The following is a 26833-nucleotide window of genomic DNA, read 5'->3' as shown; positions in this document are numbered from 1 at the left end:
TTCAGTGGAAATATATTTCTGCTTCTGATATAGAAAGAGTCAATGTTGACATGAAAGGGAAAGCATTCTGATTTTCTGGGATATAAGCCTTAGAAAATAAGCCAGAGTAAAAGAACATGTAGAAATGAAAAACTTATGATTCCAGAAGATGACTTGTTGTGAATTATTTCACAATTCATGGGTATTTAAGATTGTCAATTTTTCTCTACATTCTTGCTCCTATGAACTTACCTTACTGAATAGATATCAGCTTTATTTTGGAGTGAAAAATCACTGTAATGAATTCCACTGTTTTGAATACATGAAACACGATACTGTAAAGTATGTACTACAAAGAACATAATAAGCTTCTATACAACTAAAGAATATAAGGAAGCATTTCTCTACGAAATTGTAACTGTTGATTGGTTTTTAGTAGTAAGTGACTTGGCTAGCAGATTTTAGGATCTAAAATTAGTGGATACATTTTGCCAGTTTCAGTTAGGCACTTCTGGTGTCAGAAATAGTAATCTGGAAGCAATAGAGAAATCAAGAAACAGAGAAACAAAAAGGAATAGACCCTCTCTTAGGCGCATATTTTCTACCTTTTTGTTGATGTGGGCAACAAAAGATGTATTTTATAATACTACCAAAGCAGCTGACTCCTGGAGTTTAGTTGATTATGTTCTATTTAGGAATAGAGAAGCTAAAAGCAGACATTTGATAATATATTTGATAAGTTCTGAGTATGGTTGGTAAAATAGTACATTCAGAATCATGAAGGGATGCTTCTCTGTAAGTGTCTAGCATGGGCAGAGTCAGTTTGTTAAATACAAATATCATCATGTTATCAAAAACTTCTTGAGTAGTTTATAAATAGTTATCAAAGACAGTTTCTCAATCTCAACAGTTTATTGTAGTGAACCTTCTGAAATTTCATTGGATAGAAATTCCATTATGTCCTTTTTTTTTTTTAGGAGAGATATATTCAGTTCTCTTATTTGTTTATAAGTCTAGGTTTTGAATTGTTTGATAATTGTTAAGTAGGAGAGAGGAGAGACTAGAGCTTCAAAAGAACCTTAATCAGTTCCATGGCTCAGGAATTTTTTAAGAAGCCATGTTTTTATTACAGGGATATCGTGATGTTTAGGGCAGAGGACTCTGGACCGTGTACTCACTAGCCTACTCACTAGCTGAGACCTTGGGCAAGGTATTTAAATTCTCTGTGCCTCAGATCCTCTTTCTGTTATATGGGGCTAATAAAAGTACCTACCACATGAGGTTGTTATGAGGATTGAAAAGATTAATATAAGCACTTAAAAAAGTGTCTGGCAATAACACTATGTATGTTTTAGCCAGCATTATTATTAGATTTTTTTTTTTTTTTTACTTTGGCAATTGTTTTGCTAAGGGTTAGCCTATAATTGTAGTTATTGAATTAAAATTTTTTTTTTTTTGCAGAAATACAGTTGTTTCTGAATTACATCTTTTTTAGAAGACTGGGCCTAAGATAAGAAACCTAGGCAAAGAATTTGGTATTTCCTGGCAAATATGATATAATGAGTTACTTAGCAACATCATTTAGTGCCCATTTGTACTGAGTTTTGTTTTAGCCTCCTGTGTTTGCTGGATTGCGTCAAGTTAAATAGTTCAAATCAGAAGGATTTGGAAATTGTGTTTCTTACAGGGATTTGATTCAGGAAGGTGGCTGGTTAGTCTCTCAGATCAAGGTCTTGAACTGTAGTCCACATGGAAGCCACGGTGAACTGGTACCTTGACACGGTGCAAGGGAACATGCATTGCTTTTCTTTTTCTACCTGTTGAACCAGTACTATAACCAACCTGGAAAAAATATTTTTGTTTGTGGTTTAAATAGCGTTCAGCAGTCTTCTATTGTTGTTGATACTGTTTTTCACTTAGAGAAAATTTGGAAGATGGTTATCTGTTCAGTGCTGCCAAATATATTGTTAGTATGCAGACCCTGCAGGCACCAGCTGCGATTGTTTTCCAAAGGACATGCAACCAATCTAGGTATCATGCACCCAGCTGTAGTATTGCTGGCTGAATTTGGTCTTTTACACACAGTTGCACGCATACTAACACTTTTGGTTGCTAAATTAAAATTGAAGAATGAGTACTGTCTTTTGATGTTCTTTTTCATCTGTTCTTGGTTTTAGTTCCTAAATTTTCTGCTATTATTCTTGGGCATTTCTCATCATAAGTATACATTCAAATTCTATCTGATATACCCTTTTGTCAGGGGGGTTCTCAGGGTAGTTATATAAGTATATGATGTACTGAAATGATTTGCTTTGACGTGACCCAATTAGAATTTACTTTAGCCCTGAGCCAGCTCAAATAAGATTGAGCTAATTTATGCCACTATTTTTTCCAGTAATGTTGAGTTGGAACAGAACCACTTATTGTGCTAATGTTTTCCTCTAAAATGTACAGATGTGTATTTACACAGACAGAAAATTTATATATGCTAGTTACATTTTAATCTTGTGGTAGGCAACATATTGTAAAAAGCATAGTTTGCATCTTTGACATGATTTTCTGGTATGAAACATGATGTGTTAAATATTAAAAAGCTGGAGTGGGATGGATATGTTTATTCCATAGTTTTAGTCATGTGGTCAGTTTCGTAATGTAACTATGAAGCAAATAGTAGTAATTAATAATAATGATGATAATAATCATTGAATATTTATTAAGCCCTTACTTTGTACCAGGCGCCAGACTGAGCTGTTTACATTAAATAAATCTCACTAAAGAACAATTTTTGAAGCAGGTACTGGTATTATTTTTAAATTTTATGCATGAGGTAAAGGAGGCTTACAGATGGTAGCACACTATTGCAAGATCACACAGTTTTGGAACAGGGATCCACTTCCAGCTGTTTTTGACTTTAGAGTCTGAGCTCTTAATGTCTTAGTGTCTCTTCTATTTTTTACTGCCTTCCATGTTACAAATCACCATGCAGATTATGTAGATTAGTGTCTCCACAGCAAATAGATGGTACACTCAAATAGGGTAATTGAGAGAGTAGTTGTAAACAAGGGTACGAGAGAAAAACAAGGGAGGTGAGGCTGGCAACAGTAGGAACCATTACCATCCCTGTGTGTGGAGGGCCAGGATGTGGGATTGATTACTAGATCTTGAAGAGTATAGCAGAAGTTATAGGAGAGGACAGTCTACAGGAGCTATATTGCCTTAGGTTGAGGCACATAACCCCCTTAGTAGGGGAGTTGCTGAAGAAATACCTAATCCCACTTTCCTCACAGTCTCCTGTCTCTTGTCAGTGATTCTTAATGGCCAAACTCAACTGCAGACTAGAGGCAAAGGGATCCTTTGATGCAGTGATCAGCTTCTTGTGGCACATAGCAGATTGGAAATAGATGGAAAGTTTTTAAGGCAAACAGAAAATATCCAGTTCATAGATGCACTACCAAGAAAATAGTTTCTCAATGTCAAAGCATCAGTGAAGCTAGGATTTTTTTACTTGCCTCTAATCATTTCACTTGCTTTAAAATTTTTTTTAATTTTAAAATTTTGTCTTCTTAATTACAGATTTTAGAAGCAGCATGGGTTGTTACAGAGAATGTAGACTGTGACTGTCAGAGTTACCTTTAGGATTTTGAAAAAATAAACTTTGTTTTTTTTTTTATCTATTTTTTAATTTATTTTTTATTGGTGTTCAATTTACTAACATACAGAATAACCCCCAGTGCCCGTCACCCATTCACTCCCACCCCCCGCCCTCCTCCCCTTCTACCACCCCTAGTTCGTTTCCCAGAGTTAGCAGTCTTTACGTTCTGTCTCCCTTTCTGATATTTCCCACACATTTCTTCTCCCTTCCCTTATATTCCCTTTCACTATTATTTATATTCCCCAAATGAATGAGAACATATAATGTTTGTCCTTCTCCGACTGACTTACTTCACTCAGCATAATACCCTCCAGTTCCATCCACGTTGAAGCAAATGGTGGGTATTCGTCATTTCTAATAGCTGAGTAATATTCCATTGTATACATAAACCACATCTTTATCCATTCATCTTTCATTGGACACCGAGGCTCCTTCCACAGTTTGGCTATCGTGGCCATTGCTGCTATAAACATCGGGGTGCAGGTGTCCCGGCGTTTCATTGCATTTGTATCTTTGGGGTAAATCCCCAACAGTGCAATTGCTGGGTCGTAGGGCAGGTCTATTTTTAACTCTTTGAGGAACCTCCACACAGTTTTCCAGAGTGGCTGCACGAGTTCACATTCCCACCAACAGTGTAAGAACCCTCTTACACTTTTCTCCGCATCCTCTCCAACATTTGTTGTTTCCTGTCTTGTTAATTTGCCCCATTCTCACTGGTGTGAGGTGGTATCTCATTGTGGTTTTGATTTGTATTTCCCTGATGGCAAGTGATGCAGAGCATTTTCTCATATGCATGTTGGCCATGTCTATGTCTTCCTCTCTGAGATTTCTCTTCATGTCTTTTGCCCATTTCATGATTGGATTGTTTGTTTCTTTGGTGTTGAGTTTAATAAGTTCTTTATAGATCTTGGAAACTAGCCCTTTATCTGATACGTCATTTGCAAATATCTTCTCCCATTCTGTAGGTTGTCTTTTAGTTTTGTTGACTGTATCCTTTGCTGTGCAAAAGCTTCTTATCTTGATGAAGTCCCAATAGTTCATTTTTGCTTTTGTTTCTTTTGCCTTCGTGGATGTATCTTGCAAGAAGTTACTGTGGCCGAGTTCAAAAAGGGTGTTGCCTGTGTTCTCCTCTAGGATTTTGATGGAATCTTGTCTCACATTTAGATCTTTCATCCATTTTGAGTTTATCTTTGTGTATGGTGCAAGAGAGTGGTCTAGTTTCATTCTTCTGCATGTGGATGTCCAATTTTCCCAGCACCATTTATTGAAGAGACTGTCTTTCTTCCAATGGATAGTCTTTCCTCCTTTATCGAATATTAGTTGACCATAAAGTTCAGGGTCCACTTCTGGGTTCTCTATTCTGTTCCACTGATCTATGTGTCTGTTTTTGTGCCAGTACCACACTGTCTTGATGACCACAGCTTTGTAGTACAACCTGAAATCTGGCATTGTGATGCCCCCAGCTATGGTTTTCTTTTTTAAAATTCCCCTGGCTATTCGGGGTCTTTTCTGATTCCACACAAATCTTAAAATAATTTGTTCTAGCTCTCTGAAGAAAGTCCATGGTATTTTGATAGGGATTGCATTAAACGTGTATATTGCCCTGGGTAACATTGACATTTTCACAATATTAATTCTGCCAATCCATGAGCATGGAATATTTTTCCATCTCTTTGTGTCTTCCTCAATTTCTTTCAGAAGTGTTCTATAGTTTTGAGGGTATAGATCCTTTACATCTTTGGTTAGGTTTATTCCTAGGTATCTTATGCTTTTGGGTGCAATTGTAAATGGGATTGACTCCTTAATTTCTCTTTCTTCAGTCTCATTGTTAGTGTATAGAAATGCCACTGACTTCTGGGCATTAATTTTGTATCCTGCCACGCTACTGAATTGCTGTATGAGTTCTAACAATCTTGGGGTGGAGACTTTTGGGTTTTCTATGTAGAGTATCATGTCATCGGCGAAGAGGGAGAGTTTGACTTCTTCTTTGCCAATTTGAATGCCTTTAATGTCTTTTTGTTGTCTGATTGCTGAGGCTAGGACTTCTAGTACTATGTTGAATAGCAGTGGTGAGAGTGGACATCCCTGTCTTGTTCCTGATCTTAGGGGAAAGGCTCCCAGTGCTTCCCCATTGAGAATGATATTTGCTGTGGGCTTTTCGTAGATGGCTTTTAAGATGTTGAGGAATGTTCCCTCTATCCCTACACTCTGAAGAGTTTTGATCAGAAATGGATGCTGTACTTTGTCAAATGCTTTCTCTGCATCTAATGAGAGGATCATATGGTTCTTGGTTTTTCTCTTGCTGATATGATGTATCACATTGATTGTTTTACGGGTGTTGAACCAGCCTTGTGTCCCGGGGATAAATCCTACTTGGTCATGGTGAATAATTTTCTTAATGTACTGTTGGATCCTATTGGCCAGTATCTTGTTGAGAATTTTTGCATCCATGTTCATCAGGGATATTGGTCTGTAATTCTCCTTTTTGGTGGGGTCTTTGTCTGGTTTTGGAATTAAGGTGATGCTGGCCTCATAGAACGAATTTGGAAGTACTCTATCTCTTTCTATCTTTCCAAACAGCTTTAGGAGAATAGGTATGGTTTCTTCTTTAAACGTTTGATAAAATTCCCCTGGGAAGCCATCTGGCCCTGGACTCTTGTGTCTTGGGAGGTTTTTGATGACTGCTTCAATTTCCTCCCTGGTTATTGGCCTGTTAAGGTTTTCTATTTCTTCCTGTTCCAGTTTTGGTAGTTTGTGGCTTTCCAGGAATGCGTCCATTTCTCCTAGATTGCCTAATTTATTGGCGTATAGCTGTTCATAATATGTTTTTAAAATCGTTTGTATTTCCTTGGTGTTGGTAGTGATCTCTCCTTTCTCATTCATGATTTTATTAATTTGAGTCTTCTCTCTCTTCTTTTATTATAAGGTTGGCTAATGGTTTATCTATCTTATTAATTCTTTCAAAGAACCAACTCCTGGTTCTGTTGATCTGTTCCACAGTTCTTCTGGTCTCGATTTCGTTGAGTTCTGCTTGAATCTTTATTAACTCCCTTCTTCTCCTGGGTGTAGGATCTATTTGCTGTTTTTTCTCTAGCTCCTTTATGTGTAAGGTTAGCTTTTGTATTTGAGTTCTTTCCAGTTTTTGAATGGATGCTTGTATTGCGATGTATTTCCCCCTTAGGACTGCTTTTGCTGCATCCCAAAGATTTTGAACGGTTGTATCATCATTCTCATTAGTTTCCATGAATCTTTTTAATTCTTCCTTAATTTCCTGGTTGACCCTTTCATCTTTTAGCAGGATGGTCCTTAACCTCCACATGTTTGAGGTCCTTCCAAACTTCTTGTTGTGATTTAGTTCTAATTTCAAGGCATTATGGTCTGAGAATATGCAGGGGACGATCCCAATCTTTTGGTATCGGTTCAGACCCGATTTGTGACCCAATATGTGGTCTATTCTGGAGAAAGTTCCATGTGCACTTGAGAAGAATGTGTATTCAGTTGAGTTTGGATGTAAAGTTCTGTAGATATCTGTGAAACCCATCTAGTCCAGCGTATCATTTAAAGCTCTTGTTTCTTTGGAGATGTTGTGCTTAGAAGACCTATCGAGTATAGAAAGAGCTAGATTGAAGTCACCAAGTATAAGTGTATTATTATCTAAGTATTTCTTCACTTTGGTTAATAATTGATTTATATATTTGGCAGCTCCCACATTCGGGGCATATATATTGAGGATTGTTAAGTCCTCTTGTTGAATAGATCCTTTAAGTATGATATAGTGTCCCTCTTCATCTCTCACTACAGTCTTCGGGGTAAATTTTAGTTTATCTGATATAAGGATGGCTACCCCTGCTTTCTTTTGAGGACCATTTGAATGGTAAATGGTTCTCCAACCTTTTATTTTCAGGCTGTAGGTGTCCTTCTGTCTAAAATGAGTCTCTTGTAGACAGCAAATAGATGGGTCCTGCTTTTTTATCCAGTCTGAAACCCTGCGCCTTTTGATGGGGTCATTAAGCCCGTTCACATTCAGAGTTACTATTGAGAGATATGAGTTTAGTGTCATCATGATAACTATTCAGTCCTTGTTTTTGTGGAATGTTCCACTGAACTTCTTCTTAAAGGGGAATTTTAAGAGTCCCCCTTAAAATTTCTTGCAGAGCTGGTTTGGAGGTCACATATTCTTTTAGTTGCTGCCTGTCTTGGAAGCTCTTTATCTCTCCTTCCATTTTGAATGAGAGCCTTGCTGGATAAAGTATTCTTGGTTGCATGTTCTTCTCATATAGGACCCTGAATATATCCTGCCAGCCCTTTCTGGCCTGCCAGGTCTCTGTGGAGAGGTCTGCTGTTACCCTAATACTCCTCCCCATAAAAGTCAGGGATTTCTTGTCTCTTGCTGCTTTAAGGATCTTCTCTTTATCTTTGGAATTTGCAAGCTTCACTATTAAATGTCGAGGTGTTGAACGGTTTTGATTGATTTTAGGGGGGGATCTATTTCCTGGATCTGAATGCCTGTTTCCCTTCCCAGATTAGGAAAGTTTTCAGCTAGAATTTGTTCAAATACATATTCTGGCCCTCTGTCCCTTTCGGCGCCCTTGGGAACATCAATTAAACGTAAATTTTTCTTCCTCAGGCTGTCATTTATTTCCCTTAATCTATCTTCATGGTCTTTTAATTGTTTGTCTCTTTTTTCCTCAGTTTCCCTCTTTGCTATCAACTTGTCTTCCATGTCACTCACTTGTTCTTCCACCTCGTTAACCCTCGTCGTTAGGACTTCTAGTTTGGATTGCATCTCATTCAATTGATTTTTAATTTCTGCCTGATTAGCTCTAAATTCTGCAGTCATGAAGTCTCTTGAGTCCTTTATGCTTTTTTCTAGAGCCACCGGTAGGTGTATAATAGTGCTTCTCAATTGGCTTTCTGACATTGAATTGTAATCCAGATTTTGTAACTCTGTGGGAGAAAGGACCGTTTCTGATTCTTTCTTTTGAGGTGAGGTTTTCCTTCTAGTCATTTTGCTCAGTGCAGAGTGGCCAAAAGCAAGTTGTATTGGGAAAAGGAGAAAAAGAGAGGAGAGAAAGAAGGAAAGAAAAGAGAAAGAGGAAAAAAAGGAAGAAGAAAAAAAAAAAAGAATAAAAAGAAAAAGAAAGAAAGGAGAAAAAAGGGGGGTGGGGGAAGGAAACAAATCAAAAAGCAAAACAAAAGAAAACAAAAGAAAACAAAAGAAAACAAAACAAAAAAAAGAACCACGGGGGAGTATCTTCTGATTCTGTGTACTTTAAGTCCCTTGGCTTCCCCTGGAAGTTGTCCGTCTAGCTGGTCTTCTGGGGGAGGGGCCTGTTGTGCTGATTTTCAGGTGTAGGCAGTTGGGGGAGCTGCTGTGCCCCTGCCTGGTGCAGGGCTCAGTGGGGGTTGTTTACCCCGTGAGGCCCCAGGAGCAACAGCCCTAGTGGCGGGGCAGCTCTGGAAACCTGGATTCAGCCCCCGCAGGAACTCCGTCTGCAGGGCCTGGAGGTTCCGGGGCGGACCGCTGATCTGCAAAGCTGGGGCAGGAGCGTCCTCGCTGTCCTGGGCCCTCCCGGCCTCTGCCTGTCCCGAGGGAGGCGGGATCCTGGGCTGTGTCCCGGCGCCCTGTGCTCCGGGACCTGCGCTATTGGATTCGCGCTCCCGGCCGCGTAGCCCCTCCGCGGAGCTGCCGCCCGAGCCCCCTGAGCTGCTCCTGGAACAGCGCAGCCCCCTCCGCACGGAGCCTCTTCCTCTGCCCGAGCCCCTCCGAGCTGCTCCCGAGGTCGCGCAGCCCCCTCCGCGGAGCCGCCCCCGAGCCCCTCCGAGCTGCTCCGGGTCCCGCCGTGCGCGCTGCAGCCCTTAGGGAGCTCGGCGCACTCTCCTGGGCGCGCAGTTGCTCTGTTACTGTCCCCGGGAGCCCGAGGGCATCCCCGCCCTTCTGGGTCCTGCTCCAATTCTTGGGAGCCCCTTTCCGCCCGGGAAGGTCGGTGCAGCTCCTGCTCCTCCGGGACGGGGCTCTCCTGTCCTGGGGACACTCGCCCCGGCCTCAGCCCGGCTCCTCGCGGGGCCCCTCCCCCTTGGAGGCCTTTGTTTCTTTACTTCTTTTTCCCCGTCTTCCTACCTTGATAGATGCGCAAACTCTTCTCCCTGTTGCATTCCAGCTGGTCTCTCTTTGAATCTCAGGCCGAATTCATAGATTTTCAGGATAATTTGAAGGTTTTCTAGGTAATTTGGTGGAGACAGGTGATTTGGAGACCCTGCTCCTCCGCCATCTTGCTCCTCCTCCGAAAAAATAAACTTTGGATATGCTTCTCCTTGTTTTTTTTTTTTCTTCTTTTTAAAAATATGAATAACAATACCAGTACTATTCCTGTTCTGGTAGATAACGTAAAGGGTCATGAAATAGTAATAAACTTTGGATACTTAACGTATATGTATATCCCCATTTTTACCTTTATCATTGGTCTTCTTCCTTCCTAAATCTTGAGACTTCTGAGATAATTTTTTCTCTGCCTGAAAATTACCCTTTATTTTTTCTTTTAGTATGGGTCTGCTGGTAAATAAATCTTAAAATTTTTCTTTATCTGAAAAGATTTGTTTATGTTCATTTTTGAAACCTATTTTTGCTGGTATAGAATTATAGATTAGCAGTTATTTTCATTCAGTGCCTTGAAAATATCAGTTCTTGATCATCTTACTCTATACTTACTATTGAGAAATTAGTTATGTTATTCTAACTATTACTTTTTTGGAGGTAGTCTGTCCTTTATTGGCTGCTTTTAAGATTTCTCTCTTTGATTTCAGCAATTATAGTAGGATAGGCTTAAAGTTACAAATTTATTCACAGCTCACTTTTTCTTTTTCTTTCTTTTTTTTTTTTTAAGATTTTATTTATTCATGAGAGACAGAGAGAGAGAGAGAGAGAGAGAGGCAGAGACACAGGCAGAGGGAGAAGCAGGCTCCATGCAGGGAGTCTGATGTGGGACTTGATCCCAGGTCTCCAGGATCACACCCTGGGCTGAAGGCGGCGCTAAACTGCTGAGCCACCTGGGCTGCCCCACAACTCACTTTTTCCCAAAGCTTTTATTTCAACAGGAATAATATGATAATTATTATATCATCCAATCTTTTGGATGATAATTATTACTTTAAAAAAAGAAATTGGTGAATGAAATCAGTAGATAGTGTGGGTTGATACAGCTCAGCTAACTGTCTCTTTTAGATACTTTTATATATTCCTTTTTTTTTTTAAAGGTTTTATTTATTTATTTGAGAGAGAGCATGCACACAAGTTGCAGAGGGGCAAAGGATGTAGAGTGGGAGAAGCAGACTCCTTGCTGAGCAGGGAGCCAGCCACAGTGGGACTCTATCCCAGGACCCTGAGATCATGGCATGATGAAGGCAGATGCTTAACCGACTGAGCCACATATTCCTTCTTAAATTGTTTCTTTTTCCCCCTCTTAGCTATATTGAGATATAATTCATAAATAAAATTGTATATATATAAGTTATACGGTGTGATGGTTTATATACATATATACTGTAAAATGATTACCAGAGTCAGCCAATTAACACATCCATTATCTCACAGTTACTCTGTGTGTGTGCATATGAGAATACTGGTTCTTAACAGAAGATGATGGTAATGCAGGAAGTCAGGAAAGATCAAAGGGAATCTAACAGGGTTCTCTCTTTGACTTATCTAATGCCAGAAAAGTAGAAGAAGAGAAGGAAAGCATACACTTTCCCCCTCCTACACAGAGCTCTAGGAAAGAAGATAGAAGAGAAGAAGGTGATTGTTTAGGCTCTCATTACTTATTACAGTGTAGTATAGATTTAGCATTCTCTTCTGTCTTTGTCACTTTGTCACGAATGAAATAATATGTTTAGAGGGAGAAATGCTTTTTAATGAAAAGCATATCAATTCAGAAAGCATTAAACAAAGTGAAGGATCTTAAAAAGGGTAGAAGATTGTTTATGGTAAAAAACAACTTATTTTATACAATGAATGTCAATCTATAATGAAGGCCATCATGCTGCTGAAGCATTTTTCCTTCCATATACCGAGTTCTTTTTATATTACCGTCGGTGAGGGCTCCCATAGTCAGTCCTGTTACTTAGGGCAAGAAAATGTAGAAAAAGGAGAACAAGGAATTTTACGATTTAAAATGTAAAAATCTTTTTATAATCACTAAACCGTACTGGAGTAAAAAAGAATAAACCGTACTGGAGTAAAAAAGAATGAAATGCCTTTCTTTTGATAGTAATCTGAAAAAGTTTGTGTACTAAATCCTGTAAGCCAGATAGTTGAGTTATTGGATGATATTGTATGATGGAAAGTATCTGAAGCATTTTGGTTTCTTGAAAGGTTATGTTGTGAAAAATTTGTTTTGTAAGAGTAGATGTACGAAAAGCATATGCCGTTGTTATTACCTAAAATCCAATAAAAGATAGCTTTAGTAGATTATTACCACATGTGTGTAGGAGTTGCTTTCATAGTTAGGTTATTTTAGATACCAGAGTAATTTGTTTCATATTTTAGCATTGAAATGCGCCTTCAAATTCAGTATTTGTCTGATATGTAATAGAAATAGCACAAAATAAAATATCTCCTCAAGTAATTGAAATAACAAATTCTGTGGGCAACCCATTGAATGAAATGATATTTGCAGGGACATTGTGTGAGTGCAGTATCTCTGAGGAGCCTTCCCAAGAGCTACTAAACTCAAAGATTATGCCCTTAAACCACATTCAAAGAACAAGAGCACAAAGCGAATTTGATTGATAAGTAATTCATTAGTGACTACAATATAGTATACTTTTTAACTTTCAACTTGTAATGTATTTGCTTATAAAGTGTCACTTAAGTGTGTACACGCAGTTAACAATTTTAGGATTTCTTCTTGTGATCTGTGTTTATTGAATTTTAAGTGATGACAAAATTCTGAAGTCATTTGAATCCTAAGGTCAATTATAGTCAGTAGTAATTGTAGTAGCAGAAGTAATTAGTAATCCTAAAGAAGGCCATTCTCATTTCCCACTTTGAAGGATATGCACCTTGTGTGGTCTCTTATTGTTAATGGCTTATCATAGACCATCTAGAATTAAAATAATTTTTTTATTAGCATGAAATGTATTTCAAAAATTTGCTGTCCAGTTTAGGAGTACAGTCTTTGCCTTATCTATTGCATTTTTTGGTGTATTTGTTATTAGTAATTCCTCAGTTGTAAAAGCTAATAGACATTAAGAAATATATCACTTTTATAACTTAAAGATGTTGCTAACATGGGCTAAGTTTTGGTACATTTAGGTGATTTGTTTATTATTAATGTGAATGCAAATAAGTAAGTCTTGTAGGTCTACAAGAAAGGAAACTTTTGTGCTGTAATGAAATCATTCAGTGAAGCAAAATATTCTATTTTGTTGCAGTATTGTCACATTATATTCTACCAAAATGAACTTCAAAACAAATTGCTAGATATTGTTAGCAAGTCTGCAAAATGGCCTAAATCACTGAATGAAGAAAATATCAAAAGTCAGGTGGTGATGAAAGACATAATGCTCAGTAGACTATATGTGTGTGTAGAGGGGTGGGAATTGAAAATGTACAAATGAATAAATGTCATCTGACTGGTAAAAGATAGATAGGCAGGATGTTATTGGTTGGTTGTTCTCAGCAGCTCAGGAAGCTAGCTAACTGTATGCCCCACAAAGATTACATATAACATCTGCTGAAGAACATGGAATCAAGTTAGGAATGATTCAAGTTGGAGGATGCAGCTTAGCACAGAACCCTTTACTCTTCTTAAAGAAGATAGCAAGGCCAGAATTAAGGGATAGGCTGCCCAAAGGGAATTGTGAACACAAATTTAGAGGTTGAACTGTTAAGATTAGCTTCAACATTCAGGTGGGAGTAAACAGACATTAATGAGTTTCTGAAGTTCTTTGTTTAAACTGGATTTTTGCCGAAGAGTTATCACTGCTAAGATGTCTGTCCAATCATAAGATTTGATTTTTTCACTAAAGGTCTGATGTTTCCTAGTTTGAGTACATAGAGCTACAGAAAAACACCATCATCATAATATTTATTTATTCATCATAAGATTTTATTTATTTAATTAATCAAATTAATTTATTTTAGAGAGAGAAAGCAAGCACGAGCCAGGGGAGGGGCAGAGGGACAGGGGCAGAGAGAGAGAGAAAGAGAGAGAGAACCTCAAGCAGACTGCACTGAACGAGGAGCCTGTCTGGGGGGGGCGGGCTTGATCCCACCATCCTGAGATCCTGAGCCCAAATCAAGTCAGACACCTATCGACTGTGCTACCCAGGCACCCGTGAGGGATTCCCAGGAAATTCTAATGTACTACTAGGCTTGAGAATCACTAGCCAGACTTAGGTAGTGGTGAATGAATCCAAGAATTTTGAAGACTTAAAATCATAACACAGTTGAGCTAGGAGGGGCATTAGATCATTTGGTTTAACTGCTTCGTTTTGCAAGAGGAAACTCAGGAGCAAGTAATTTGATTTAGTACTTTTATTTTTTATGAAAAAAATTGTTTTGTTTGCTATATCCATTTCTGATTACTGACATTTCTTTAAGCAAATCACACCGATCTTCTATTTATCTTTTTTTTTCTTTTAACTTTTTGGCCCCTACCACCCATTTCTTCCTTCCCTCGCTGTCCATCTCTGGCAACCAGAGTCTATTCTCCTAACCTATGCGTTTTTTTTTTTTTTTTTTTTTTTTAAGATTCCACATAGAAGAGAGGTCATACAATATGTCTTTCTCTCTCTGTTGTATTTCACTTAGCATAATGCCCTTGAGGTCCATCTATATATTCATAAATGGCAATATTTCATTCTTTTTTATGAAAAGATCATGTTCCCTTGTATATATGTATACCATAATTTGTTTATACATTCATTCATCAATGGACACTTAAATTGCTGTTTCTTGTGTTGTTGATCATAGCCGTCATTCTGACAGGCATGAGGTGATTTCTTATTGTAGTTTTGATTTGTATTTTCCTGATGATGTGATGTTGAGCATCTTTTTATGTGTCTGTTGGCCATCTATATGTCTTTGAAGAAATGTCTCTTCATGTCTTCCATTTTTAAATTGGATTTTAAAAAATACGGAGTTGCATCAGTTCTTTATATTTTTGGATGTTATCTTGTATCAGATATATGATTTCCAAATGTTTTCTCCCATTCAATAGTTTGCTTTTTCATTTTGTTGATGGGTTCATTTGCTCTGTAGAGCCTTTTAGTCCCATTTGTTTATTTTTGCTTTTGTGGATAGATTCAAAAAATCATTGCCAAGACCCATGTCAAGGAAGTTACTTTTTCTGTTTTTTTCTAGAAGTTTTATGGTTTCAGGTCTTATGTTCCAGTTTTTAATCTTTTTTGAGTTAATTTTTGTGTATCCTGTAAAGTAGTAGCTGTCTCTCATTCTTTTTCACATAGCTGTAGTTTTTTCAGCACCTTTTATTGAAGAGACTGTCCTTTCCCTACTGTACATTGTTGGCTCCTTTGTTATAAATTAATTAATCGTATATGTGTGATTTATTTCTTGGCTCTTTACCCTGTTCCATTGACCTGCATGTCTGTTTTTATGCCAGTACCATACTTTTAAAATTACTATAGCTTTTTAATATAGTTTGCAATCAGGGAGCATGATGCTTCTAGTTTTGTTCTTTCTCAAGATTGCTTTGGCTACACAGGTTTTTTTTTGTGGTTCCATATAAATTTTAAAGTCATTTGTTCTATTTCTTTGAAAAATGCCATTGGAATTTTGATAGCGATTTCATTGAATCTGTAGATTTTTTTAAAAAAGACTTTATTTATTTGAGAGAGAGTGTATGTGTACTTGCCTGAGTGAGGGGACGGGCAGAGGGAGAGGGAGAAGCAGATTCCCTAGTGCCCAGGGAGTCCAAGGTGGGAGGGCTCCATCCCAGGAGCCTGAGATCGTGACCTGAGCTGAAGGCAGATGCTTAACTGACTGAGCCACCCAGGTCCCCCTAGATTGCTTTTGATATTATGGACATTTTAAAAATACTGATTCTTCCATCTCATAAGCACAGAGTATCTTTCTGTTTATTTGTATCTTCTTCAGTTTCTTTCATTAATGACTTGTAGTTTTTTTGTTTTTGTTTTTTGTTTTTTTTTTGACTTGTAGTTTTTAATAACTCTATTGGTTAAATTTATTCCTATGTATTTTATTCTTTTTGATGCAATTATTAATGGGATTGTTTTATTAATTTGTAAATTTCTTAATTCTTTTCATAGTTTGTTATTAGTGTATAGAGATACAACAGATATTTGTGTTTTGATTTTGTATCATGCAGTATTCCTTTACAAAAACAAATTCCAAATACAAATTCCACTGTATTTATTTATTAGTTCTAATGTTTCTTGAAGGAGTCTTTAGAGTTTTGTATATGTAATATGTCATCTCCAAATAGTGACTACTTCTTCCTTTCCCATTTAGATGCCTTTAATTTATTTCATGCCTAGGACTTCCTACACTATGTTGAATAATAGTGGCAAGAATGGGCATCCTTTTCTTTTTCCTGATGTTAGAGGAAAGGCTTTCAGCTTTTAATCATTGAGTATGGTATAGCTGGGGGCTTGTGATATATGACGTTTATTATGTTAAGGGGCGTTCTCTTTATACCCTCTTTATTGAGAATTTTTATCATAAATGAATGTTGAATTTTGTTAAGTGCTTTTTCTGGTGCATTTGGTGACTTTTAATATAGAGCCCTGAAGCAGAAAATGACTTATGGTCCTTATTTGGGACTTGGTGATGAGGTTAATTGTAGTGATATTGAAAGAGATGGAAAGCTTGGAAAAGGAAACAGGTTTATGAGCAAGAAAAGTTTAGTTTCAGCCTGTTGAATTAAGATGACTGATGTATATAATTGGAAATAAATATGCAAAGGTCCATTTTAAACTGGAAAGATTCGTATACATATAAGTTCATAAAATTCAAGTAGAAATACTCAGAAGTGATCTGACCACATATTTTGAGATTACAGGCTAGGAATGAGGCAGGCAATTGTCAGTACAGATGTAACAGCTTATGTTGAATTCTCAGAGTTAACAGTGAGTGGGAAGAATAGAGGTATGAATAGTGTTTAGAGAATTCTCATAATTGGGAGACAGGAAGAAAGAGCTCTTGTTAAAAGCCAAATAGTAATTAGAAAAGTAAGGGAAGTCTAATGGCATTGGAGCAAAAGGAGTGGAGTAGATCATGACAAAGACAAAGATCTGTATCTCCACAAAGATTTGTGCTTCCACATGTCTAATGGGTCTCACCTGAAGATGGAGAAGGTGCCTCAAAATGCAAGCTTGCTATCTTCTTTATTACCTGTCCACCCCACAAAATACAACCCTTCTTCTTCTTTATATCTAGTCTTGATAGATGGCTTTATACCTAGCTCTCCTAGGCTAAAACTTAGAAATCCTCTTTGACTTCTTTCTCTCACTCTTTTTCCATACTTAATTGATCGCCCTGTACTATTCCTCCTGTCCCTGCCATATTTCTTCTGTTAATTGTAATTATACTGTTTCTGTTTCTACTAATTCCAAAACCTACTAACTACATAGATAGGTTTTTTGTTGTTGTTTTAACGCATATTTCTTGGAAATAATGATATCATTTCTCCTATGTTAGAAGTAAGCATGGTCATCATGTACATAATAAGTTCACTTATTCTGGGCAAGAGAACCCATAAATGTACATCCAGGTAGGATGACAATATAACTTATTATGCAAACTGGATACTTCTGAAAATGAAAGGGGGTGCTGTTAATAATTTAGTGGTACAAGAGGCAGAAGCAGGGACTGTCCTGTACAAGCCAGGCTGTATGATCACCTACCTCAGTGATTCTCAACTGGGAGTGATTTTGCCTCCCATAAGACATTTGGCAATGCCTAGAGATATTTTTGGTTGTCATAAGTGGAGAAGGAAGAGTTATTACTGGTATTTAGTGGCTACAGTCCAGGAAAGCTGCTAATCATCCTGCATTGCATGGGATAGCCCCACAACAAAGAATTATTTGGCTTTTTTCATTTAATTAAGTCAATGGATGTTTATTTAGTTTCTTTCCCTCTCTATACCACTTACTGTGCTAGGTTCTTCAGATGCATTTATGAGCAAAGCAGTCATGGTCACAGAAGTCATGAAACTTGTAGTTGGGGAGACTAAGATTAAATACATAATTACATAAATAAATATATTATTTAAACAGTGAAAAACCCTAGGAAGGAATAGTACTTAGTGCTTTTGGAACATAAAACAAGAGACCTGATCTAGAATGTGAGGTCAGGGGAAAGTTTTCTGACATTTGAGTTGAAATCTGAAGGATGAGTAGGCTTGAACTCAACAAAGATGTTTTATAAGGAGAGGGGAGGAAAAGTGTGCCAGGCACCAAAAGGGTATGGAGAGTGACAATCCCAAAGAAATGGAATAAGGCCAGTGAGGTAGAAGGCTAGGAGGTGTGTGAAGGTAGGAGGTGGGGAGAGAGCTGACTAGAGACAGAGGTGCAGTAAGCAGGGGTCAGATCATAGCTTTGTTGAAAGGATGTTGAATTTTAATTGGGAAACCTGGGGAGGTTTCTAAGCCCGGAATGGTGTGGTCAGATTTGCATTTTAAAGAAGATTCCATTTCTAAAATGTCCTCACTTTGTGTTACTACTACCTTACTTAAGAGTACTCACAGCATTTGGGATCTGTCTTAGTCTGGCCCATTTGCATCTGCAGTCTTCCCCCTTAGTCTGCAGGGTTCCTCACACACTGACCTTGCTTACTGAATGAGTTATTAGAAAGCTTCTATATTTTTCTCCTCAAAAATGTCTGTGTTAACATTTTAGTGCCTAAAAACAGTGGCCATTATTTTTTCCCCACTGACGTTCTTCTCTTCAATAGATTGTTAATCTAAATAGTAAGAAATATACTTTCTCCCATGGGGCATATTAAATACTATTTTAATTTTTGAAAGAAAGGTAGTATGGCCTAGAAACATTTGTTTTTCTGAATTAACTCTTATGCAAAAAAAGTTTCTTGGCCATGCTTTACCCCATACTGCACTTACAATGGCCTATGATTGGGTACTTCCAAATCTCTGCTTGTGTTGCTTTTCTACCCAAAATGCCTTTTCTCTGTCCATCTCTTTTTGTTTAAATTCTACTCATTTTTCATATCCTCCAGGAAGCCTTTCTTAGTTTCATGAGTTTAATGTTTTATAATGTCCTTGTCTATGTTTCTATTAAACTTTGTTCATCCATTATAATACTTAGCACATAGTGTCTTGTGTTATCCAGAATGGGATCTAGGCACCTATCTTCCTTAGTGACTAGACATGAGCCACACCTCTGTAAAACTTTTATGACATATTATGCAGTGTTACTTTAAAAATATTATTTTTAACACAGTATCAGGTAACTACACAATGAGTAGTGAATGAGTGAATGGGAGGGATACGATCAGTTCTGTCAAATACATGGAAATTGAGGAAGACTGAGAAAATATGTATTTTTTTCCTCCTTTGGAATCTTTCAGCAGCTTCCCATTACTTGTGGAGTAAGGTCTTCAATTCTTTGTAAGACATTCAAAGCATACCTTTAATTTTTATTGTCAACCATTTTTCCATCTGAATTCTCTTGGGGAGAAATAGATATTCTGGCTGATAGAAACACTGGTATATTAATATGTATGCTTATCCACTTTTCTGGAATGACCTCCCTAGGCTTAACACCTTTGCAAAGCATGCCTTTCCTTTTAGGTCCAATTCGAGTCTTACTTTACCTGCTTTCTTTTTCTTCATTAGCACATGTCACTTTTGAACATGCTATATATTTATTTCTTTTGTTTCTTGTATTTCTCTCCTTACAGATTTTTGTGTGATTTCTTCACTGATTGTCTCATTCTGAGAACTGTGCTTGGCGCATCTTTGATACTCAATAGATAGTTGTTGAATGAGTGGCCTGGCTTTACTAAAACACTTTCCCTGAATGTCTAATATTCTGTACTGTGTGTGTGTGTTGTTTATGGAGAGCATTTGGCCAGAATGTTCTGCTCCTTCTCTTACCTAATTTCTGCTTGTGTTATCTCCTCTAGGAAGCATTCTCTCCTTTCACTATCTGATTTGATATTCTCCTTTGTTTCTATTGGCTCCTTTTCTTACATCCAAAATCCATCAGAGTATGCCTCATACATTCTTGTTTGATTTACATGTCTGTATTGCCCACAGTACTTTAACTTTTTCGTGAGAAATGACCAGTGTAAATTGCCTATGGTGCTTGAATACAGTAAGTGTTAAATAAATATTTTTTCAATAATGAAAGAAGTTAGAGTTGAGTCAAATCCCAATCAACACATTTTGCTTCCCCAGTGCAAAATAGACACTTCTAAGAAGTTATTTTTTTTCCTGGTTAACAATTTTCTTGTTTAGTCTGTGAATATAATTAGTCATATTCAGTATGTAGTCTTGTGTTGACTTTCTAATAAGTCTGGTAAGAATTAGTTCTTGATCTTTGAGTTCTTGATACTTGGAAAATTTTTTACTATAAAAGATATTTTGTTTTGTCTCTCCGATACAACCTCTATAATTTCTGCAATTTGCTGTGACAACTTTTTGCAGAGTTTTTGCTACTTTGATATCTTTGGAAACTGGCCTTGGCTCCCCCATTTCACTTGTCCTTTTCTTGGACACTCTAATTACTATGTCTCTCCCATTAAATAATCCAGTTCTTGATTATCTTGAGGCTAATTATGGATAGCATAACTGAAAACCATTTACATAAACCTCAAATTGCACCTTAAAAATTGTTTAAAATTATCCATTCTTGGGAAGTCAACATGGAATGGTGAATGAAAAAATACCTCACTGTGAATCAGAAAATTTAAATTCTACGTTTGATTCTTCCTGGCTCCCAGATTTTCATGTTCAGTATGAGCTATGTATATCAAAGTGTATTGGTATGACACTTTGCTTCAGAGATGGTCATGCAGGTAAGCACAAACAAGGCATATTATCTTTAAAAATGGCAAAAGTAACTTCTCAGCACATACGTGCTAAAAGTACACAGGTGGTTTGCTTAATGCCTGACTTAATTCTAGTTAAGAGCTAAATCCACTAGAAAATCATGGCATAGAATCATATCTTCTTTCATGCATCAGGGAAGGACTCCAACATCTAGTTTTATTTATAGAAAGATTCATTGCCTTAAACTTATTCTTTAGAAAACTCTCTTCTTTTCCTTGGGAGAGAATACATTTGCATACTAGGTTTCTTGGCATTTATATATAGAAGGCTTGGTGCCAGGTTAGAGCTACCAACTCTATATGCTGTCTTCCTACTACTTTCAGTATTGCCTTATTATTTGATGACTAGAAGGAATAAGGATGGGATATTAAATAACTGTAAATACAGTTGGGTATATTCCATTATTGACCTCAAGGTCTTGTTAGTCTGTAACTATTGATTGCTGTATGGAATGTTGTGGTCTTTTTGTATTTGGTTAAAAATAAGTATAGTAAGTAAATAAGATGAATTTAGAATGAATTCTCCTGGAAAATTTCATATAGATGAAGTTACTACATCTAATATTGAGGGATATAAATTTACTGTCACATAATCTCTATCCTGAGAGAGTTTATAGCCTGGTCAAAGGTGACAAACATGCACAAATTAAAAAATAATGCTATTAAGAAGTATTATGTAGTCAGTATAGTGAAGTGGTCCATTTTATGTAAAGTAATAAGATTGACTGTGGGAGAGATAATTTTAAAAAAAGGAGTACATATTCGCAAGGTTGATTGTTCAATTAGCTTTACTGTGTAACAAGCCATCCTACAATTTAGTAGCTTAAAACAACTGTTTATTTAGGTCATTATTCTATGGATTGTCAGTTTTGGGCTGGGCTTGGCTAAATGATTCTTCTGCTCTGTGCTTGTGTATTGGTTTTCTAGGGCTGCTGTAACAAGTTACAACAAACTTAGTACCTTTACAGAAATTTTTTCTCTTATAGTTCTGGATGACAGAAGTCCAGAATCAATATGTAAACAGGGTTGGTTTCATCTGCAGGCCCTTAGGGAGAATCTGTTCTATGCTTCTGTCCTAGCCTCTGGTTGTTTCTGGCAACCCTTGATGTTCTTGGCTTGAAAACTCATTGCTGTGGTCACTCCCTGCCTCTATCTTTACCTGACCTTCTCTATGTCTTCTTTTTTGTTTCTTATAAGGACGCATATGATTAAATTACAACCCACCATGGGCGCCACCCCCACCCCCCACGCCGATCCAGGGTGATCTCATTATTCTGTTAGCCAAAGCAAGATATAAGTCCAGTCCAGGGGATCCCTGGGTGGCTTAGCAGTTTAGCGTCTGCCTTGAGCTCAGGGCGTGATCCTGGAGACCTGGGATCGAGTTCCGCATCGGGCTCCCTGCATGGAGCCTGCTTCTCCCTCTGCCTTGTCTCTGCCTCTCTCTCTCTCTCTCTCTCTGTGTCTCTCATGAGTAAATAAATAAAATCTTAAAAAAAAAAAGTCCAGTCCAGATTCAAGGAGTGGAAAAATGACTTCACCACTTGATGAGAGGAGCTGTAAAGTCACATTGCAGGAACCACTGGATACATAGAGAGAACATTTTTGACCATCTTTGCAATCTACCACACTGATAAAAGAGAAATGGGGAGGATGGAGGAGAGGTTTGAATAAGTGTGGGAATGGAGAAGAGAACATATATGGCATAAATATAGAGCTAAAATGTCAGAGTTGATTTTATATATCATCCCTGTGGGTAGTGTGTGGATGGTGTCTCTCCCCCTGCGCTCACTTGCTCTCTCTTGCGTGCTCTCTTTCTCTCTCTCACTATATATATGTGTGTGTGTGTGTGTGTATATGTGTGTGTGTGTCTGTGTGTGTGTGTGTGTGTATATATATATATATATATATATATATATATAGTCTGTATGTATACATTTTATTTGCTGTTTCTTCCCCTACCCCATTTCTGTATTGTGGAAAAGTTCAAATATATACAAAGTAAGTGAATAGTATAATGAATTCCATTGTACCTAGTGCTTAGCTTCTATAATTAACAAAGTTCTGGAATGCTTGCTTTTTCTATACCTTCAGCTATCCTACGTTTTATTCCTTTTTTGAAGGTAAAATTTATACACATTGGAAGGCACAAACCTTAACTGTACGTTTTGGCAAAATGGATATACCTGTGTAACCTATAGCTCTCTCAAATTATAGAACATTTCCACGATCAGAAATAGTTCTGGGGTGTCTGGGTGGTACAGTTGGTTAAACATTGGACTCTTAGTTTCTGCTTAGGTCATGATCTCAGGGTCTTGAGATCAAGCCCTGTGTTGTGTTCTGCACTCAGTGTAGAGTATGCTTAAGACTCTCTCTCCCCCTCCCACTTGTGCCCCCCCCAAATAAAATAAATAAATCTTAAAAAAAGGAAAAAGAAATATTCCTTGTGTAAGAGAGATACTTACTCTTTTCTAGGTAACCATTTGATATTTTTTTCATAACAGATTTATGTTTCCTTTTCTAGGATTTCATATAAATGACATCACACAGTATGTAGTTTTTATGTCCGTTGTATTTTGTTCAGCATAATGTTTTTCAACATTTATTTTTTTTGTATGCTATAGTGGATTTTAAGGATTTATTTATTTATTTGAGAGAGAGAGAGAGAGAGAGACCGTGAACAGGGGGAGGAGCAGAGAGAATCTCCAGCAGATTCCCCACTGAGTGCAGAGGATGACATGAGACTTGATCCCAGGACCCTGAGATCATGACCTGAACTGACATCAGGAGTTTGTTGCTTAACCAACTAAGCCACCCAGGTACCCCTATTTTTATTGCTGAGTAGTGTCCTGTTCAATGAATAGCCCATAATTTGTTTTCCCTTCTCTTGTGTAAGCCTTTTTGTGGACATATTTTATTTATCTTAGATAATTAACTGGGAGTATAAAATTGGTGAGTCAAAGGGTTGGTATGTATTTTAATCTTAGAAGAAACTGCCAAACCCTTTGCAATGTAGTTAAACCATCTTATATCCCACCATGAATATGTGAGAGTTCTGGTTGCTCCACTTCATTTCTAATATTTAGTGCTGTGAGTCTTTTTAATTTAGCATTCTATTATATGTGTGGTAGTACCTAATTGTAGTGTCAGTTTGCGTTTCCCTGATGAGTAATAAGATTGAGCATATTTTTCTTAGCTTCTTGGCCATTTTTATCCTTTTCTCTGTGAAATGTCTACTCAAGTCTTTTGCCCAGATGAAACTTTTTTTTAGTCCTTTTGTCATTTGTTATAGTAGTTCTTTATGTGCAGAGGGCAAAAGTCTTTTGTCAAAAATTTGTTTTGTGAATGTTTTCTGCCAGTTTTTGGATTGTCTATTCATTTTCTTAATGGTGTCTTTTAATGACAGATTTTGAAGTATGAACAAATCTAATTTATAATTTTTTATGATTTTTGCTTTCTACATTCTAAGAAATCATTTATTTTTTAATTTTTAAAGTGGAAATATAGTTGATATGTAGTATCATGTTAGTTTCAGATGTACAGCACAGTGGTCTGACATTTATATACCTCCCAAAATGCTCACCACGATAATTGTAGTTCCATCTGTCACCACACAAAGTTATTCCAATATTATTGTGTTCCCTATGCAATACTTTACTTTCCTGTGACTATTTATTTTATAACTGTATTTATTTCTAGCTCTTTAAGAAATCTTTATCTATTCCAGGGCATGGGGATATTGTCTTATGTTTTCTTCAAAAAACTTTATAGGTTTATCCCTTATATTTAGGTCAATGATCCATTTCAAATTAATTTTTTAAAAGATTTATATATTTATTCATGAGAGAGAGACAGAGAGAGAAGCAGAGACATAGGCAGAGGAAGAAGCAGGCTCCTTTCAGGGAGCCCGATGTGGAACTTGATCCCGGATCCTGGGATCCCACCCTGAGCCAAAGGCTCAACCGCTAAGCCACCCAGGTGTCCCTCAAATTAATTTTTGTATAGAATGTGAAGTTTCTTTTTTTCCATATGAATGTCCAGTTGTTCCAACACGATTTGTTAAAAAGACTTTTTTTCCCCCAGTGAGTTGCTTTGGCATCTTTGTTGAAACTCAACTGACTGCATGAGTATAGGTTTGTTTCTGGAGTCTCTATTCTGTTCTATAGATCTATTTATCCTCATGCTAATACTACAGTCTCTTGATTACAGTAGATTTATAGTGTGTCCAGACATCAGTTTATGAAAGCTCTCCATCTCTGTTCTCTATTCGTTTTAAAGATTGTTTCGCTATTCTAGGTTTTTTGCATTTCCATAGAAATGCTGAAATGATCTTGTTGTTTGTTTAAAAAAAAAAAAAAAAAAAAAAAGCCTGAGGATTTTCATTTGGATTGTGTTGCATTTGTAGGTCATTTAGGTGAGAATCAACTTTTTTTTTTTAAAGGTGTATTTAGCTTTTAAGGTATATCTTTTTTTTTTAATTAAGATTTTGTTTATTCATGAGAGACAGAGAGAGAGAGAGAGAGAGAGAGAGAGAAGCATAGACACAGGCAGAGGGAGAAGCAGGCTCCATGCAGGGAGCCTGATGTGGGACTCGATCCCGGGACTCCAGGATCATGCCCTGGGCCAAAGGTAGGCACTAAACCGCTGAGCCACTCAGGGATCCCAAGGTATATCTTTTAAATCATGTTTTTGCTCATGTCACTTACTGGCTCAAAAGCCTTCACTTGTTCCACAGTTGCATAGAGTAGTAGTTAAGATTTGTAGGTAGCTTTATTCACAACACTCTCCTCTTATTTTATCCACTACACATTGTACCCAGGTTGCTTGTTCTTTCTCTTACATAGTCTGAACTTTTCTTCCTTCATGCTTTTATTCTCTCATATCCTTTATACTGGATATTCTTCACACTTACTCTCCAAGTTTAAAAGATTCAAATATTACAGATATTTATGTTATAATGTCATAAATTACAAATTAACAGTAAGAAGGTTTTTTTTTTGTTTTTTTTTTTTTAATCGAGGTATAATTGATACACAGTGTTGCATTAGTTTCAGGTGTACTGGTAAGAAGGTTTTAAAAAAATAAAATTTCATGGGATGAATCACTTAAAATTTATGCAATTTTGTAATTGGAACACCAAAAAAGTAAGCAAAACAAAACCCACCAAACAAAAAAGAAGAAAATCAAGCCATAATAATTTTAATAAAATAGGACTTTACCTATTCTTTTTTTAGGGGAGGCGGGGCAGAGGGTGAGGGAGAGGGAGAGAATCTCAAGCAGACTCCTTGCTGAGCACAGAGCCCATGGGGGCAGGTTCTAGGACCCCTAACAGCATGACTTGAGCTGTAGTCAAGAGTCGAGCATTCAATGGACTGAGCCACCCAGGAGCCCCAAGGACTTTACATTTATTTATTTATAGACTTATTTATTTATTTATATTAGAGAGAAAGAAAGAACATGTGATGACCAGGGGGAGTGGCAGAGGGAGAAGGAGAGAAGCAGTCACCTCACTGAGCTCAGAGCCCTATGGGAGCTCGATCCCAAACCCTAAGATCATGACCTGAGCTGAAATCAAGTTGGTCCCTTAAGCAACTGAGCCACCCAGGTACCCTAGAACTTTACTTTTAAATAGAAAGGTGAAGGTAGCTTGAAGGAAGCATTGAGGAGATAAGAGCAAAATGCATGCTGATCTTGAGAACCAAGTAAGGAACTGTCAATCTAAGTCACATATACAAACTGAGCTGTAAAGGACAGTGGAAGAATGGTGCATTGTGTATGGTCAGGTACTATTTTTCTTCTGCTACTTGGAGGTTCAAAGCATTCAGGTAGTGGCAAAAATTGAGTGTGAACCAACTTCAAAGTTTTATTGACATCATTTTGTTGCTTACAGATCACATATGGATTCATTCAGGTTTCAGAAACAATCATTGAAGGATAGGCTCCATTCTAGTGTTCAGCTTGAGCTTCAATTTCCACCATTAAAATTTCTCTGATCCATTTGGTTAGAAATGACATTGCTACTTATGAATACTAAAGTATTTTATTCTTGTCTTATGGCATTTATGACTTCCATACTGTATTATACTTACCAAGGAGCATGTCTTATTCCTTTATGAGGTTGCAGTCTTTTTTGAACTAATTTCTGATTTTATTTT

General features: G+C 37.2%; 1 protein-coding gene across 19 annotated transcripts in view; it reads left to right on the top strand.

Annotated features, from left to right (window-relative positions):
• The window catches only part of BBS9 (Bardet-Biedl syndrome 9), a 431432-nt gene that overhangs the window by 147298 nt on the left and 257301 nt on the right, over positions 1-26833 (top strand). The gene's annotated exons all lie outside the window — the stretch shown is intronic.

The sequence above is a fragment of the Canis aureus genome, chromosome 18 (genome assembly GCF_053574225.1).
Source record: "Canis aureus isolate CA01 chromosome 18, VMU_Caureus_v.1.0, whole genome shotgun sequence".
NCBI classification, from domain to species: domain Eukaryota; kingdom Metazoa; phylum Chordata; class Mammalia; order Carnivora; family Canidae; genus Canis; species Canis aureus.
This window is presented reverse-complemented; position numbering and strand designations above follow the sequence as displayed.